The sequence below is a fragment of the Panthera uncia genome (assembly GCF_023721935.1).
Source record: "Panthera uncia isolate 11264 chromosome B3 unlocalized genomic scaffold, Puncia_PCG_1.0 HiC_scaffold_1, whole genome shotgun sequence".
Lineage (NCBI taxonomy): Eukaryota > Metazoa > Chordata > Mammalia > Carnivora > Felidae > Panthera > Panthera uncia.
This window is the reverse complement of record NW_026057582.1, coordinates 135,252-154,713: the sequence shown is the minus strand read 5'-3', so window position 1 is coordinate 154,713 and position 19,462 is coordinate 135,252. Positions and strand designations below refer to the sequence as shown.

The following is a 19,462-nucleotide window of genomic DNA, read 5'->3' as shown; positions in this document are numbered from 1 at the left end:
CTGGGTTATTTAGGCAGGTGTGTGTGGAATCTAAGTGATCTGCAGGATGCGGTGAGCCCAGCGTACTCCTACACTGCCATCTTCCCCAAGAATACCTGTAACTTCGTTTTAAATTTATCCATAGAGGTACTTACGGGATGAATTAGATGCTTGATTGAGGTAATAGTGTATTGTTCCCAAGACTCATAAAGACTGGGGGTGACACAATTAGTAGTGAATCCTGAGTCACATATGAGTTGTGATTGGGTCCACTAAGCCTGTTGACATTTTCCTAGCCAGACACCAGTGGCTTCTAATGCCTGAAGTTGGGGAAGAATTAGTTGATCAATCCTCACTTGCTCTTCTAAATCTAATTTTGTGTTTTGTATATATTGATTTACTTGGTGTTTCTTCTGTAAAGAGATGGTTAGAGAGGTGTCTGTCATGGCTGCTGTTGCTGCCATCAATGTAATGGCCAACATAGCCGTCAATAAAATGCCCATAAATCTCTTGGTTCTTTTTTTCTCTTTTAATGCAGAGACAGGTTGTTGCAATGGGGACCCCCCCTTGCCAATGTCAATTTAATTGGACCATTAACCAGGGTTGTGCCTTTTGTTTCGCAACATAAACAAAGGTTACATGTAAATATGATGCATTTGTAGTTGAGACAAGTGGTCACCCATTTTTGTTTCCTATGAAAATAGTGTATTTCTCATTAAAATCTGGAGTTGCAGTTGTAAGCAAGAATATATAGTCTTGTAGTACATATAAGATGCAGTTGGTTTCATAAGTATAGCACCAGTTAAATTTGCCACATATAAATGTAGTGGGACCATGTCTAAATTTTCTTTGAACAAATGGCAGGCTAATCCTCCAAGAGGAAGTTTTTTTTTCTTTTTTCTTTTAATTTTCTTTTTTATTTTTTAAAATTTACATCTAAATTAGTTAGCATATAGTGTAACAATGGTTTCAGGAGTAGATTCCTTAATGCCCCTTACTCATTTAACCCATCCTCCGCCACAACTGCTCTAGTAACTCTTAGTTTGTTCTCCATATTTATGAATCTCTTCTGTTTTGTCCCCCTCCCTGTTTTATATATTTTTTGTTTGCCTTCCCTTATGTTCATCTGTTTTGTCTATTAAAGTCCTCGTATGAGTGAAGTCATATGATATTTGTCTTTCTCTGACTCATTTCACTTAGCATAATACTCTCCAGTTCCATCCACGTAGTTGCAGATGGCAGGATTTCATTCTTTTTGATTGCCGAATAACACTCTATTGTGTGTGTGTGTATATATATATATATATATATATATATATATACACCACATCTTCTTTATCCATTCATCCATCGATGGACATTTGGGCTCTTTCCATACTTTGGCTATTGTTGATAGTGCTGCTATAAACATATGGGTGCATGTGTCCCTTCAAAACAGCACACCTGTATCCCATGGATAAATGCCTAGCAATGCAATTGCTGGGTGGTAGGGTAGTTCTATTTTTATTTTCTTGAGGAATCTCCATACAGTTTTCCAGAGTGGCTGCACCAGCTTGCATTGCCCCCAACAATGAAAAAGAGATCCTCTGTCTCCGCATCATCGCCAACATCTGTTGTTGCCTGAGTTGTTAATGTTAGCCATTCTGACAGGTGTCAGGTGGTATCTCATTGTGGTTTTGATTTGTATTTCTCTGATGATGTGTAATGTTGAGCATTTTTTTCATGTGTCGGTTGGCCATCTGGATGTCTTCTTTGGAGAAGTGTCTATTCATGTCTTTTGCCCATTTCTTCATTGGATTATTTTTTTGGGTGGTGAGTTTGATAAGTTCTTTGTAGATTTTGGACACTAACCCTTTATCTGAGATGTCATTTGCAAATATCTTCTCCCATTCTGTTGGTTGCCTTTTAGTTTTGCTGATTGTTTCCTTCGCTGTGCAGCACTTTGCAGATTTTATTTTGATGAGGTTCCACTAGTTCATTTTTCCTTTTGTTTCCCTTGCCTCCAGGGATGTGTTGAGTAAGAAGTTGCCGCGGTCAAGATCAAAGAGGTTTTGCCTGCTGTCTCCTCAAGGATTTTCAGGGCTTCCTGTCTTACATTGATGTCTTTCATCCAGTTTGAGTTTATTTTTGTGTATGGTGTAAGAAAGTGTTCCAGGCTCATTCTTCTGCATGTTGCTGTCCAGTTTTCCCAGCACCACTTGCTGAAGACACTGTCTTTATTCCTTTGGATATTCTTTCCTGCTTTGTCAAAAATTAGTTGGCCATATGTCTGTGGGTCCATTTCTGGGTTCTCTATTCTGTTCCATTGATCTAAGGGTCTGTTCTTGTGCCAGTACCATACTATCTTGATGATTACAGCTTTGTAGTACAGCTTGAAGTCTGGGACTTTGATGCCTCCTGCTTTGGTTTTGTTTTTCAAGATTGCTTTGGCTATTCGGGGTCTTTTCTGTTCCATACAAATTTTAGGATTATTTGTTCTAGCTCAGGGAAAATGTTGGTGGTACTTTGATAGGGGTTGCATTGCATATGTAGATTGCTTTGGGGAATATTGACATTTTAATATTTGTTCTTCCTATCCAGGAGCATGGAATCTTTTTCCATTTGTTTGTGTTTTCTTCTATTTCTTTCAAAAGCTTTCTATAGTTTTCAGTGTATAGATTTTTCACCTCTTTGGTTAGATTTACTCCTAGGTATTTTATGGGTTTTGGTTGTACTATAAATGGGAAATATTCCTTGATTTCTCTTTCTGTCGGTTCATTGTTAGTGTATGGGAATGCAATCGATTTCTCTGTGTTGATTTTATATCCTGCCTCTTTGCTGAATTCATGAATCAATTCTAGCAGTTTTTTGGTGGAGTCTTTTGGGTTTTCCATATAGAGAATCATGTCATCTGTGAAGAGTCAAAGTTTGACCTCTGCCTGGCCGATTTGGATTTCTTTTATTTCTTTGCGTTGTCTCATTGCAGAGGCTAAGACTTCCAATACTATGTTGAATAACAGTGGTGAGAGTGGACATCCCTGTATTATTCCTCACCTTAGGGAGAAAGCTCTCAGTTTTCCCCCATCGATGATGATATTAGCGTTGGTTCATTCATATATGGCTTTTATGATCTAGAGGTATGCTCCTTCTATCCCTTCTTTCTTGAAGATTTTTATCAAGAAACGATGCTGTATTTTCTCAAATGCTTTCTCTGTATCTATGGAGAGGATGATATGGTTCTTGACTTTTCTTTTATCGATGTGAGAAATCACATTAATTGTTGCGGATGTTGAACCACCCTGCATCCCAGGTATAAATCCCACTTGGTCGTGGTGAATAATTTTTTTAATGTATTGTAGAATCCGGTAGGCTAATATCTTGTTGAGGACTTTTGCATCCGTGTTCATCAGGGAAATTGGTTTATAGTTCTCCTTTTTCCTGTGGTCTCTGTCTGCTTTTGGAATCAAGGTAATGCTGACTTCATAGAAAGAGTCTGGAAGTTTTCCATCCATTTCTGTATTTTGGAATAGCTTCAAGAGAATAGGTGTTAACTCTTCCTTAAATGTTTGGTAGAATTCCCCTGGAAAGCCTTCTGGTCCTGGACTCTTATTTTTGACAGATTTTTGATTACTAATATGATTTCCTTACTGGTTATCGGTCTGTTCAAATGTTCTATTTCTTCCTGTTTCAGTTTTGTTAGTGTATATCTTTCTAGGAATTTGTCCACTTCTTCCAGATACCCATTTTATTGGCATATAATTGCTCATAATATTCTCTTATTATTGTTTTTATTTCTGTTGTGCTGGTTGTGATCTTTCCTCTGTCATTCTCGATTTTACTTATTTGGGTCCTTTCATTTTTCTTTTTGATCAAACTGGCTAGTGGTTTATCAATTTTGTTCATTCTTTCAAAGAACCTGCTTCCGGTTTCATTGATCTGGTCTACTGTTTTATTTAGCATTAATTTAAATTTAAATTTAATTAAATTATTGTTTTAATAGCATTAATTTCTTTTGTAATCTTTATTATTTCCTGTATTCTGCTGGTTTTGGGTTCTATTTGCTGTTCTTTTTCCAGCTCCTTAAGGCGTAAGGTTAGGTTGTGTATCTGAGATCTTTCTTCCTTCTTTAGGAAGGCCTGGATTGCTATATACTTTCGTCTTATGACAACCTTTGCTGCGTCCCAGAGGTTTAGGGTTGTGGTGTTATCATTTTCATTGACTTCCATATACTTTTAAATTTCCTCTTCAACTGCTTGGTTAGTCCATTCATTCTTTAGTAGGATGTTCTTTAGTCTCCAAGTATTTTTTACCTTTCCAAATTTTTTCTTGTGGTTGATTCAAGTTTCATAGCATTGTGGTCTGAAAATATGCACGGTATGATCTAGATCTTTTTGTACTTTTGTACCTACTTAGGGCTGATTTGTGTCCCAGTATATGGTCTATGCTGGAGAACATTCCATGTAGACTGGAGAAGAATGCATATTCTGCTGCTTTAGGAGGAAATGTTCTGAATATATCTGTTAAGTCCATGTGGTCCAGTGTGTCATTCAAAGCCATTCTTTCCTTGTCGAATTTTTTTCTCAATATATGAAATTTATTATCAAATTGGTTCCCATACAACACCCAGTGCTCATCCCAAAATGTTACCTCCTCAATACCCATCACCCACCCTCCCCTCCCTCCCACCCCCCCATATACCCTCAGTTTGTTCTCACTTTTTAAGAGTCTCTTATGTTTTGCCTCTCTCCCACTCTAACCTCTTTTTTCTTACCCTCCCCCATGGGTTTCTGTTAAGTTTCTCAAGATCCACATAAGAGTGAAAACATATGGTATCTGTCTTTCTCTGTATGGCTTATTTCACTTAGCATCACACTTTTCAGTTCCATCCACGTTGCTACAAAGGGCCATATTTCATTCTTTCTCATTGCCACGTAGTACTCCATTGTGTATATAAACCACAATTTCTTTATCCATTCATCAGATGATGAATATTTAGGCTCTTTCTATATTTTGGCTATTGTTGAGAGTGCTGCTATAAACATTGGGGTACAAGTGCCCCTATACATCAGTACTCCTGTATCCCTTGTGTAAATTCCTAGCAGTTCTATTGCTGGGTCATAGGGTAGGTCTATTTTTAATTTTTTGAGGAACCTCCACACTGTTTTACAGAGTGGCTGCACCAATTTGCATTCCCACCAACAGTGCAAGAGGGTTCCCGTTTCTCCACATACTCTCCAGCATCTATCGTCTCCTGATTTGTTCATTTTGGCCACTCTGACTCGCGTGAGGTGATATCTGAGTGTGGTTTTGATTTGTATTTCCCTGATGAGGAGAGACGTTGAGTATCTTTTCATGTGCCTGTTGGCCATCTGGATGTCTTCTTTAGAGAAGTGTCTGTTCATGTTTTCTGCCCATTTCTTCACTGGATTATTTGTTTTTCGGGTGTGGAGTTTGGTGAGCTCTTTATAGATTTTGGATACTAGCTCTTTGTCCGATATGTCATTTGAAAATATCTTTTCCCATTCCGTTGGTTGCCTTTTAGTTTTGTTCATTGTTTCCTTTGCTGTGCAGAAGGTTTTTATCTTTATGAGGTCCCAGTAGTTCATTTTTTCTTTTAATTCCCTTGCCTTTGGGGATGTGTCAAGTAAGAAATTGCTGCGACTGAGGTCAGAGTGGTCTTTTCCTGTTTTCTCCTCTAGGATTTTGATGGTTTTCTGTCTCACATTCAGGTCCTTTATCCATTTTGAGTTTATTTTTGTGAATGGTGTGAGAAAGTGGTCAAAGCTATTGTTTTCTTGTTGATTTTTTGATGAGATGATCTGTCCACTGCTGTGAGCGGGGTGTTGAAGTCTCTTAATATTAGGGTATTACTATTGGTGAGTTTCTTTATGTTTGTGATTAACTGATTTATATATTTGTGTGCTCTCACATTTGGCGCATAAATGTTTACAATTGTTAGGTTCTTCGTCTATAGACCCTTTGATTATGACATAATGCCCTTCTGCATCTCTTGATACAGTATTTTAAGTCTAGATTGTCTGATATAACTATGGCGACTCAGGCTTTCTTTTGTTGACCATTAGCATGATAGATGGTTCTCCATCCCCTTATGTTCAATCTGAAGGTATCTTTAGGTCTAAAGTGGGTCTCTTGTAAACAGCATATAGATGGATCTTGTTTTCTTATCCATTCCGTTACCCTATGTCTTTTGATTGGGTCATTGAGTCCATTGACGTTTAGAGTGAGTACTGAAAGATATGAATTTATTGCCATTATGATGCTTGTAGAATTGGAGTTTCTGGTGGTGTTCTCTGGTCCTTTGTAATCTTTCTTCCTTTTGGTATATATTCATCTTTTGTCTCGTCAGACATTCCCCCTTAAAATTTCTTGCAGGGCGTGTCTAGTGGTCACAAACTCTTTTAATTTTTGTTTGTCTGGGAAACTTTTATCTCTCCTTCTATTTTGAATGACAGCCTTCTTGGATAAAGAATTCTTGGCTGCATAGATTTCTGATTCAGCACACTGAATAGACTCCGCCACTCCTTTCTGGCCTGCCATGTTTCTGTGGATAGGTCTGCTGCAAACCTTATCTGTCTTCCCTTGTATGTTAGGGACTTTGTTTCCCTATTGGTTTTATGATTCTCTCCTTGCCTGAGTACTTTGTGAATTTGACTATGATGTGCCTTGTTGATGGTCAGTTTTTGTTGAATCTAATGGGAGTCCTCTGTGCTTCCTGGATTTTGATGTCTGTGTCTTTGCCCAGGTTAGGAAAGTTTTCCACTATGATTGGCTCACATAACCCTTCTACCCCTATTTCTCTTTCTTCCTCTTCTGGGACCCCTATGACTCTGATGTTCCTTTTTAATGAGTCACTGATTTCTCTAATTCTTAAATAATGCTCTTTTGCCTTAATCCTCCTCTTTTTTCTGCTGCATTATTCTCTATAAGTTTGTCCTCTATATCACTGATTCTCTGTTCTGCCTCATCCATCCTTGCCACAGCTGTATCCATCTGTGATTGCAGCTCAGCTATAGCATTTTAAATTTCATTCTGGCTATTTTTTCCTTCTTTTATCTCTTCAGAAAGGGATTCTAATCTATTTTTGACTCCAGCTAGTATTATTATTATCGTGATTCTAAATTCTGGGTCAGATATCTTGCTTGTGTCTGTGTTGGTTAAATCCTGGCTGTCATTTCTTCGTGGTCTTTCTTTTGGGGTGAATTCCTTCGTTTTGTCATTTTGAAGGGAGAAAAGTAATTAATGAAGTAGAAAAACTGAAATAAAACAAATAAAATTACAAAAATATTAAAATTAAAAATGAAAAACACACACACACACACACAAATCAAATAGCTAATGGTAGATCCTAGGTGTGTTTTGGTTGGGTGTTGAAAGTGGTTTAACAGATTAGAGAAAAAAAACGGGGTGGAAATAAATAATTTGAGAATTTGAAAAAATGAATACACTGAAGTAGAGTAAAATGAGGTGATGGGAGTAAAATAGAATTTGAAAAAAAATACACAAAAGTAAATAATATAGTAGAAAAAATTAAAGAAAATATTTTTAATAAAAATTAAAAATAAATACGAATTTTTTGTTCTGTATTTAAGAAAAAAGAAAAGAAATGAAAAAGAGAAAAAAAGATAAAGAAAAAAATAAATCATTTGATAATTTGAAAAAGTGAATATACTGTAGTACACTAAAGTAAAATGATGGAAATAAAATAGAATTTGAAAAAAAAATACATAAAACTTAAAAGCATAGTAATGAAAATTAAATAAGATTATTTTTTAAATATTAAATTTATTGTCAAATTGGGTTCTTTACACCACCCAGTTCTCATCCCAACAAGTGCCCTCCTCAATACCCATCACCCACCCTCCCCTCCCTCCCATGCCCCATCAACCCTCAGTTTATTCAGTTTTTAAGACTCTGATATGGTTTGACTCCCTCCCTCTCTAACTTTTTTTTTTCCTTCCCCTTCCCCATGGTCCTCTGTCAAGTTTCTCAGGATACAAATAAGAGTGAAAACATATGGTATCTGTCTTTCTCCATATGACTAGTTTCACTCAGCACAACACTCTCCAGATCCATCCACATTGCTACAAAAGGCCACATTTCATTATTTATCAATGCTAGGTAGTATTCCGTTTTGAATAGATACCACAATTTCTTTATCCATTCAGTAGTTGATGGACATTTAGACTCTTTCCATAATCTGACTATTGTTCAAAGTGCTGCTATAAACATTGGGGTACAAGTGCCCCTATGCATCAGTACTCCTGTATCCCTTGGGTAAATTCCTAGCAGTGCTATTGCTGGGTCATAGGGTAGACCTATTTTTAATTTGTAAGGGACCTCCACACTGTTTTCCAGAGTGGCTGCACCAGTTTGCATTCCCACCAACAGTGCAAGAGGTTTCCCATTTCTCCACATCCTCTCCAGCAGCTATAGTCTCCTGATTTGTTCATTTTGGCCACTCTGACTGGTGTGAGGTGACATATGAGTGTGGTTTTGATTTGTATTTCCCTGATGAGGAGCGATGTTGAGCATCTTCTCATGTGCCTGTTGGCCATTTGGATGTCTTCTTTAGAGAAGTGTCTATTCATGTTTTCTGCCCATTTCTTCACTAGATTATTTGTTTATCAGGTGTGGAGTTTGATGAGTTCTTCATAGATTTTGGATACTAGCCCTTTATCTGATATGTCTCTTGCAAATATCTTTTCCCATTCCCTTGGTTTCCTTTTAATTTTGCTGATTGTTTTCTTTGCAGGGCAGCTTTTTTATCTTCATGAAGTCCAAATAGTTCATTTTAGGTTTTAATTCCCTTGCCTTTGGAGATGTGTCAAGTAAGAATTTGCTGTGGCTGAGGTCAGAGAGGTTTTTTCCTGCTCTCTTCTCTAGGGTTTTGATGGTTTCCTGTCTCACATTCAGGTCCTTTTTCCGTTTTGAGCTAATATTTGAATGATGTAAGAAAGTGGTCTGGATTCATTCCTCTGTATGTTGCTGTCCAGTTCTCCCAGCACCATTTGTTAAAGAGACTGTTTTCCATTGGATATTTTTTCTTGCTTCACCAAAGATTAGTTGGCCATACATTTGTGGGTCCAAGACTGGAGCCTCTATTCTATTCCATTGGTCTATGTGTCTGTTTTTGTGCCAATACCATGCTGTCTTGATGATTAGATCTTTGTAGTAGAGGCTAAAGTCTGGGATTGTGATGCCTCCTGCTTTGGTCTTCTTCTTCAATATTTGGCTCTTCCGGGTCTTTTGTGGTTCCATACAAATTTTAGGATTGCTTGCTCTAGCTTCGAGAAGAATGCTGGTGCAATTTCAATTGGGATTGCATTGAATGTGTAGATTGATTTGGGTAGTATTGACATTTTAACAATATTTATTCTTCCAATCCATGAGCAAGGAATATTTCTCCATTTCTTTGCATCTTCTTCAGTTTCCTTCATAAGCTTTCTATAGTTTTCAGCATACAGATCTTTTACATCTTTGTTAGGTTTATTCCTAGGTAATTTATGAATATTGGTGCAATTGTGAATGGGATCAGTTTCTTTATTTGTCTTTCTGTTGCTTCATTTTTAGTGTATAAGAATGCAACTGATTTCTGTACCTTGCTTTTGTATCTTGCGACATTGCTGAATTCATGTATCAGTTATAGCAGACTTTTGGTGGAGTCTGTCGGGATTTCCATATGTACTATCATGTCATCTGCAAAAAGTGAAAGCCTGACTTCATCTTTGCCAATTTTGATACCTTTGATTTCCCTTTGTTGTCTGATTGCTGATGGTAGAACTTCCAACACTATGTTAAACAACAGCAGTCAGAGTGGACATCCCTGTCGTGTTCCTGATCTCAGGGGGAAAGCTCTCAAATTTTCCCCATTAAGGATAATATTAGCTGTGGGCTTTTCATAAATGGCTTTTTTGATTTTTAAGTTTGTTCCTTCTATCCAGAGTGTCTTGAGTGTTTTTATTAAGAAAGGATGCTGACTTTTGTCAAATGCTTTTTCTGTATCGATTGACAGGATCATATGGTTCTTGTATTTTCTTTTATTAATGTGATGTATCACATTGATTGATTTGAGAATGTTGACCCAGCCCTGCATCCCAGGAATGAATCCCACTTGATCATGGTGAATAATTCTTTTTATATGCCATTGAATTCGATTTGCTAGTATCTTATTGAGAATATTTGCATCCATATTCATCATGGATATTGGGCTGTAGTTGTCTTTGTTGCAGGGTCTCTGGTTATGAATCAAAGTAGTGCTGGCTTCATAGAATGAGTCTGGAAGTTTTCCTTCCCTTTCTATTTTTTGGAACAGTTTGAGAAGTATAGGTATTATCTCTGCTTTATAGTCTGGTAGAACTCCCCAGGGAAGCCATCTGGTCATGGACTCTTGTTTGTTGGGAGTTTTTTAATGACTGATTCAATTTCTTTGCTGGTTATGGGTCTGTTCAAGTTTTCTATTTCTTCCTGTTTGAGTTTTGGAAGTGTGTGGGCGTTTAGGAATTTGTCCATTTCTTCCAAGTTGTCCAGTTTGTTGGAATATAATTTCTCATAGTATTCACTGATAATTGCTTGTGTTTTTGAGGGATTGGTTGTAATAATTCCATTTTCATCCATGATTTTATCTATTTGGGTCACCTCCTTTTTCTTTTTGAGAAGGCTGGCTAGAGGTTTATCAATTTTGTTTATTTTTTCAAAAAAAAACAACTCTTGGTTTCATTGACTGTTCTTCTGTTTTTTTTTTTTTAGATTATACATTGTTTATTTCTGCTCTGATCTTTATTATTTCTCTTCTTCTTCCGGGTTTGGGGTGTCTTTGTTGTTCTGCTTGTTTTTCCTTTAGGTGTGTGTTAGATTTTGTATTTGGGATTTTTCTTGTTTCTTGAGATAGGCTTGTTATTACAGTATATTTTCCTCTCATGACTGCCTTTGCTGCATTCCAAAGCGTTTGGAGTGTTGTATTTTCTTTTTTTTATGTTTATTTATTTTTGAGAGTGACAGAGACAGAATGCAAGTGCATTAGGGGAAGAGAGAGAGGGAGGCACAGAACATAAAGCAGGCTCCAGGCTGTGAGCTATCAGAAGAGACCCCCAAGTGGGGGTCGGACTCACAAGCTGGGAAATCGTGACCTGAGACACAGTTGGAATCTCAAGTGACTGAGCCACCTCGGCGCCCCTGGAGTGTTGTATTTTCATTTTCATTTGTTTCGATATATTTTTTAATTTCTTCTTTAATTTTCTGGGTGACCCACTCATTTTTTATAGGCTGTTCTTTAACCTCCATGCTTTTGGAGGTTTTCCAGACTTTTTCCTGTGGTTGATTTCAAGCTTCATAGCATTGTGGTCTGAAACTGTGCATGGTATGATCTGAGTTCTTTTATACTTATGAAGGGCTGTTTTGTGACCCAGTATGTGATCTATCTTGGAGAAGGTTCCATGTACACTCGAGAAGAAAGCATATTCTGTTGCTTTGGGATGCAGAGGTCTAAATTTATCTGTCAAGTCCATCTGATCCAATGTATCATTCAGGGCCCTTGTTTCCTCATTGATCCTGTGTCTAGATGATCTATCCATTGTTGTATGAGGACTGTTAAAGTCCCCTGCAATTACCACATTCTTATCAATAAGGTTGCTAATGTTTGTGATTGTTTTATATATTTGGGTGCTCCCATATTCGGTGCATAGACATTTATAATTGTTAGCTCTTGCTGATGGATAGACACTGTAATTATTATGTAATGCCCTTCTTCACCTCTTGTTACATCCTTTAATTTAAAGTCTAGTTTTTCTGATACACAAATGGCTAGTCCAGCTTTCTTTTGACTTCCAGTAGCATGATAGTTATCCATCCCCTCACTTTCAATCTGAAGGTGTCCTTAGGTCTTACATGAGTCTCGTGTAGACAGAAAATAGATGGGTCTTGCTTTTTATCCATTCTGATACACTATGTCTTTTGGTTGGAGCATTTAGTCCACTTACATTCAGTCTTAATATGGAAAGATGTTGGTTTAGAGTCATTGTTATATCTGTAGGTTTTATGCTTGTAGTGATGTCTCTGGTACTTTGTGGTCCTTGCAACATTTCACTTATAGAATCCCCCTTAGGACCTCTTGTAGGGCTGGTTTGGTGGTGATGAATTCTTTCCATTTTTGTTTGTTTGGGAAGACCTTTATCTTTCCTATTCTGAATGACAGATTTGCTGGATAAAGGATTCTCGGCTGCATATTTTTTCTGTTCATCACATTGAAGATTTCCTGCCATTCCTTTCTGGCCTGCCAAATTTCAGTAGATAGGTCTGCCACTACTCTTATGGGTCTCACTTTGTAATTAGAGCAAGTTTATTCCTAGCTGCTTTCTGAATTTTCCCTTTATGCTTATATTTTGCCAGTTTCATTATGATATGTCGTGTAGAAGATCGATTCAGTTACGTCTGAAGGGAGTTCTCTGTGCCTCTTGGATGTTAATGCCTTTTTCCTTCCCCAGATCAGGGAAGTTCTCAGCTATGATTTGTTCAAGTACACCTCCAGCCCCTTTCCTGCTCTCTTCCTCTTCTGGAATTCCCGTGATACAGATATTGTTACATTTGATTGCATCACTTAGTTCTCTAATTCTCTCCTCATACTCCTGGATTTTTTTTATCTCTCTTTTTCTCAGCTTCCTCTTTTTCCATAATTTTATCTTCTAAGTCATCTATCCTCTCCTTTGCCTCTTCAATCCGTGCTATGGCCACCTCCATTTTATTTTGCACCTCATTTATAGCATTTTTTGGCTCCCCATGATAATTTCTTCATCCCTTGATCTCTGTAGTAATAGATTCTCTGCTGTCCTGTATACTTTTTTCAAGCCCAGTGATTAATTTCATGACTATTATTTTAAATTCATTTTCTGTTACATTGCATAAATCATTTTTGATCAGTTCGTTAGCCATCACTACTTCCTGGAGTTTCTTTTGAGGAGAATTCTTTCATTTCATCATTTTGAATTTTTATTTTTTTTTAGCGTTTATTTACTTTTGAGACAGAGAGAGACAGAGCATGAATGGGGGAGGGTCAGAGAGAGAAAGGGAGACACAGACTCTGAAACAGGCTCCAGGCTCAGAGCTGTTAGCACAGAGCCCGACGTGGGGCTCGAACTCATGAACTGTGAGATCATGACCTGAGCTGAAGTCGGATGCTTAACTGACTGAGCCACCCCCCATTTCATCATTTTGGATAGTCTCTGGAGTGGTGCATAACTGCAGGGCTCTTTCCCTGTGCTGACTGGAGAAATTTGTGTTGGTGGGCAGGGCTGCAGTCAGGCCCCATGTCTACCCCCAGCCCACCACTGGGGCCACAGTTAGACTGGAGTGTACCTTACCTTCCCCCCTCCCAGGGGCAGGACTCACTGTGGAGTGGTGTGACCCTTCTCTGTGTTGCTTGCACACTTCCAGGCTTGTGGTGCTGCTTCAATGCGATCTGGCATATTAGCCGGGCTGGATCCACAAGGTGCACAGTGGCAGGAGGGGCAGGCTTAGCTCGCTTTGCCATCAGTGGTCCCCTGTGGGAGGGGTCCTGAAGCACCGGGAGGGAGGCAGACCCGTCAGAGGGATGGATCCACAGAAGCACAGTGTTGGGTGTTTGTGCGATGTAAGCAAGTTCGGTGACACGAACTGGTTCCCTTTGGGATTTCAGCTGGGGGATGGGAGAGGGAGATGGAGCTGGCCACCATCTTTATTCCCCACCAAGCTGAGCTCTGTCTTCCGGGACTCATCAACTCTCCCTCCAGGTGTCCTCTTGCTCTCCCTGCTCTCGAGAGCTGTTAACTTTTAGCATCCCAGATGTTAAGCCCTGCAGGCTGTCAGAACTCACAGAGTCTGGCCCCTCCAGTTTTGCAAGCTAGACTTTGGGGGCTGTGTCATGCCAGGCCGTCTGCCCCTCCAACGCCATGGCTCCCTCCCGACCATCCATATAGCATGCACCACCTCTCTGCCCTTCCTAACCTCTTCTGTAGGCTTCTTGTGTGTGCTTGGCTCTGGAGAGTCAATTCTGCTAGTCAACAGGAAGTTTTCTGCATTATTTAGGCAGATGTGGGTGGAATCTAAGCGATCAGCATGATAAGGTGAGCCCAGCATTCTCCTACACCGCCATCTCCCCCTCTCTCCCCAAATAGGAATATTTTGAATAGAAATTGAAAGTAAAAATGAAGTTTTGTCTTTGCTCCCAAAACACAGGCTATAGGACTGCCAGCCAGGTATCTGAATGGCCTTGCTGTGGTGAAGCTCCTTCTTGGGAAATACTACCTCAGAGGAGATGTAGCATCATGAGGGATGACCTTGAGAAACTTAGACAGGAGCCAGCACTGCCCAGAGTGAAAACAGCAAGACAGGCGCCCTTAGGGTGACCTGGCCCTCTGCCAGCCTCATGCCCCTGCTCAGGGACATCTGACAGTGAGAATGGATAAATGGAGGATCCTCAGCAAAGCCAGATCTAGACCATCTGACAGAATGTTTTGCCCAGAATTTGTGATCCCCAAAGACCACCAGGGAGCCAAGTCCAATGCAAAAGCAAAGAGCCTTTATTGGAGCTAGCTCGAGCTCAATCCCCTACCTGTACCGATGCAGCGGTGAGATACGGGAGAGAGAAAGAGGGTTTTCCAAAGCATAAGGGTTTTATTTATTTATTTATTTATTTATTTTTTTTTTTTTGGGACAGAGAGAGACAGAGCATGAACGGGGGAGGGGCAGAGAGAGAGGGAGACACAGAATCGGAAACAGGCTCCAGGCTCCGAGCCATCAGCCCAGAGCCTGACGCGGGGCTCGAACTCACGGACCGCGAGATCGTGACCTGGCTGAAGTCGGACGCTTAACCGACTGCGCCACCCAGGCGCCCCGCATAAGGGTTTTATAATGATCATGGCCTTAGCCGATTGGCTGGGGAAGGGTCGTGGCCTCAGCTGATTGGCTGGGGAAGGATAGAACAATGGCTGCTAAGGTGTGGCCCCAGTTCAGCAATTATCAGCATCACCTGGAACTTGTTAAAAATGCAAATGTTGGGCCTGGTGGTCACAGACCTACTGAATCAGAAACTCTGGGTTTGGGGCTCAGCAATCTGTGTTTGAAAAAATCTTCCAGGAGATTCTGATGCACCTGAAGTTTAAGAAACACTGTGTCTGAGGATCTCTAACGTGTTTGGGCTCAGTGTATACAGAACATTTCTTACTGGTCACCTATCAACCATTGGATGTCAGCCTTGTTGTGCTATATGAATACCTAGCACCAAACACCATCCCCAGAGACTCTGATTAACTGGTTTGGGGAGGGGTAAAATGCTACCAGGTCATTCTAAGCCTGGACAGGTTGAGGGCTCCTGCCTCCAGCTCCTACCTGAGAGAAGCCCTCCTTCTTCTACTCACACTTTCCACGCCTCTCACACTCCCCTTCCTCCCACCTCAGACTTCGGAAAAATGCATCAATCGGTAGCCTGCTTTCTTAGAAAGCATAAGTTACTCAAGGGGAGGATGCATGGTCTGAGGTTTGAGCAGGAACTTCTTTCTGTGGCCATGTCGGGGACATAGTCACTAGTCAGGCAGCCTAGGTCTGCTCTTTCAAGAACAGAGGGTTGTACTGGGTGACCAACACCCTACACCTGGGGGCCACCTGTGGGGTTAGGTAACAGTTACAGGGTGTGGCATTGGGTGACCCTGCACATCCGTTCAGCTGGGGCACATGTGGGAGAGGCAGGTTGGCCATGGTCAAGAGTGCTCACATGGACATGGGTAGGGACTTGGACCCAGAGACATGGCTCTATTCAACAGATTCCATCTTTCCTCCAGCTAGTGAATATGCGATATGCAATTTTAACACCCTGAACTTCTCTATCAATTCCATGTCCTGTGGTACTGCTGGGTCACTTTCTATGGATGACTACTTTTCCTCATTATGGAGACTGATGCTTCCTACTTCCTTGGGATGTGGAAGTAGACATTGTCAATTTTACCTTTGTACGTATTGAAAAACTTTGTTTTTTAATTTTACATGTCCTATTCTGGTTGGCTGTTAGTTTGCAAGCCATTTGATCCTTTTTTTTTTCTTTGAAGCTTCCTCTGAGTTTACTGAAGAAACATTTCCCAGTATTCTGTGTCATGATTGGTGAAGTATAAGGTTGTATTTCAGTTTTGTCTGATGCCATCTGGTGAGAACAGAAAGTACTGCTGACCATGTGTGAGCCTCAGGGGATTTCCCCTCTAATCCCTTACTGTGGTTCTTTCCTGGCATCTGACAGTCTTCTCCCATGCCTGTGAGGTTCTCTCTTCAGCTGGAGATGCAGGGGAGTTGAGGTTACGTTGGCAGCTTGCACCATGGAGGCTGCACATAATTGAAAGATGGTATCGACCACGCAACTCCCTTGTTTAAGTACCGTCTAGTCCTTTAAAACCCCCTGGATCAGGCAGAAACCATCAGAGTTGGCTTTTGGAGAAGAGTCTGCATTTTCCCCAGGTGGCTGACCCCCTAAATAAAGCTCAACTTCTTTTCCCACCAAAAGTAAAACTTTGAACATTGACCTTTCCAGCAATACGCAGCTGAATTTGGGTTTTGATAACAATAAAATGGAGAGTGGAATGGCAGTTTCCAGGGGCTGGCAGGGAGGGGCAATAAGGAGTAGATCTCAAGGACTATGGTTTTCTGTTATGCAAGATGATTAAGTTATTGAGGGCTTCTCCACAATTTTACACCTGTAATTAACAATAATGTACTGTACGGTTAAAATTTTGTGAAGAGTGTGGGTGTCATGTTCAGTGAGATCTTACCACAATACAAAAGTGGAAGATATGAGTTTTGCTTCTCACATGACAGTAGGCTGAACTGCATGGACACACTCTCTACTGATAATGTGAAAATAATTTAAAATCATTTACATAGTTTGAATACTAACCCTGAGGATATGTCATTTACAAATATCTTCTTCCATTCCATAGGTTGCCTTTTAGTTTTATTGATCGTTTCCTTCACTGTGCAGAGACTTGCTATTTTGAGGTAATGTGTATATACATACACACACACACACACACATATATATATATATATAAAATTATATATTTTAATATATATATATATATTTATATAATTTATATGTATAATTTTCTTGTATTATATTAATTTAAATTCAAGTCTGTTAACATACAGTGTAGTACTGATTTTAGGGGTAGAATTTAGAGAACCATCACATACATATAACACCCAGTTCTCATTTCAATCAGTGTCCTCCTTAATGCCCACATGCCATTTAGCCCACCTCCCTCACTTCCCCTCAGTTTGTTCTCTGTATTTAAGAGTGTCTTCTGGTTTCCTCCCTCTCTGTTTTTATTTATTTTATTGTTCCTTTCGTGTGTTGTGTTTCTTATATTCCACTAATGTGTGAAATCATAGGATATTTGACTTTTTGTGACTGACTTGTTTCACTTAGCATAATACACTGTAGTTCCATCCACCTAGTGTAATTGGCAAGATTTTATTCTTTTTGATAGCTAAATAACATTCCATTGTATATATTTACCACCTCTTCTTTATATATTCATGTGTTGATGGATATTTGGGCTGTTCCACGATTTGTTTTTTTTGTTGATAGGGCTGCCATAAAGATTGGGATGCATGTGCCCCTTCGAATCAGCATTTTGGTATCTTTGGATACCTTTGATATCCTTGGATAAATGCAATTGCTTGATCACAGGATAGTTCTGTGTTTAATATTTTGAAGAATCTCCACACTGTTTTCCAGACTGGCTGCGCCAGTTTGCATTACCGTCAACAGTGCGAAAGGGTTTCACTATTTCTGCATTATTGCTAACATTTTTTGTTTTCTGAATTGTTAATTTTAGTCATTGTGACAGGTGTGAGTTGGTATCTCATTGTGGTTTTTATTTATATTTCACTGATAAAGAGTGCTGTTGAGCATCTTTATACGTGTATTTTTGCCATCTGGATGTCTTATGGAATAATATGTATTCATGTCTTCTGCCCATTTTTTCACTGGATCATTTGTTTTTTGACTGTTGAGTTTGATAAGTTCTTTATAGATTTTGGATACTAACCCTTTACCTGATATGTCATTTGCAAATATCTTCCCCCATTTTGTCAGTGGCCTTTTAGTTTTGTTGATTTGTTCTTTGCTGTGCAGAAGCTTTTTATCTTGATGAGATCCCAATAGTTTATTTTTGCTATTGTTTGCCTGGCCTCTGGGGACATGTCTAGTAAGAAGTTGTTCCAGCCAAGGTCAAAGAGGTTGGTGCCTGTGTTCTCCTCTAGGATTTTGATGGTTTCCTGTCTCACATTTAGGTCTTTCATTCATTTTTAATTTATTTTTGTGTATACTGTAAGAAAGTGGTCCAGGTTCATTACAAGTTCACGTTGCTGTCCAGTTTTCCCAACACCAGTTGTTGAAGGGACTTTTTTTCCATTTGATATCCTTTCTTGCTTTGTCGAAGATTAGTTGATCATATAGTTATGTGTCCATTTCTGGGTTTTCTAATCTGTTCTATTAATCTATGTGTCTATTTTTTGCCAGTATCATACTGTCTTGATGACTACAGCATTGTAATATAGCTTGATATCCAGAATTGTGATGCTTCCAGGTTTTTTCTTTTTCAAGATTTCTTTAGTTATTTGGGGTCTTTTGTGGTTCCATGATAATTTTAGAGTTATTTGTTCTAGCTCTGTGAAAAATGCTGGTATTATTTGACAGGAAAGTGAATTATTTGCAATGAATGTCTACATTGCTTTGTGTAGTATCATCATTTTAACAATGAATTTTCTTTTAATCCATGTGCATGGAATATTTTTCCATTTCTTTGTGTCTTCCTCAATTTCTTCCATAAATGTGTCAGATTTTTCAGAGTACAGATCTTTTACCTCTTTAGTTAGGTTTATTTCTAGTGTCTTATGGTTTTTGGTGTAGTTGTAAATGGGATTGATTTCTTGATTTCTCTTTCTCCTGGTTCATTGTTGGTGTATAGACATGTAACAAATTTTTATATGTTGATTTTGTATGCTGCTGCAAGTTTACTGGTTTATTGTATCTTTTCTGGTGGGTTTTTTTTTTTTTGGTGGAGTCTTTCAGATTTCCTATATATAGTATAAAATTCAACTCCAGAACTGAATAATCCTATTAAAAAATGGGCAGAAGACATGAATAGGCATTTTTCTAAATGTCACATACAATTGGTCAATAATCACATGAAAAGATGCTCAACATCACTCATCATCAGGGAAATACAAATCCAAACTACAATGAAATATCAACTCACACTGGTCAGAATGGCTAAACTCAACAGCCAAAGAAACAACAGGTGTTGGTGAAGATGCAGAGAATAGTATCCTTTTTGCAGTGCTGGTGGGAATGCACACTGGCACAGCCACTATGGAAAACAGCATGGAGGTTCCTTAGAAAGCCAAAAATATAACTACGTTATGATCGAGCAATTGCACTACTAGGTATTTACCCAAAGGATACAAA

The 19,462-nt window shown here is 39.2% G+C and overlaps 1 protein-coding gene across 1 annotated transcript in view; it reads right to left on the bottom strand.

Annotated features, from left to right (window-relative positions):
- LOC125909081 (disintegrin and metalloproteinase domain-containing protein 21-like) overlaps positions 1–15,723 on the bottom strand; it is an 88,913-nt gene extending 73,190 nt beyond the window's left edge. The window contains exon 1 of the mRNA XM_049611983.1: positions 15,599–15,723. The gene's annotated coding sequence lies outside the window, so the exon portion shown is untranslated. The remainder of the gene's footprint in view (positions 1–15,598) is intronic.
- Between the last annotated feature and the right edge of the window lie 3,739 nt (positions 15,724–19,462).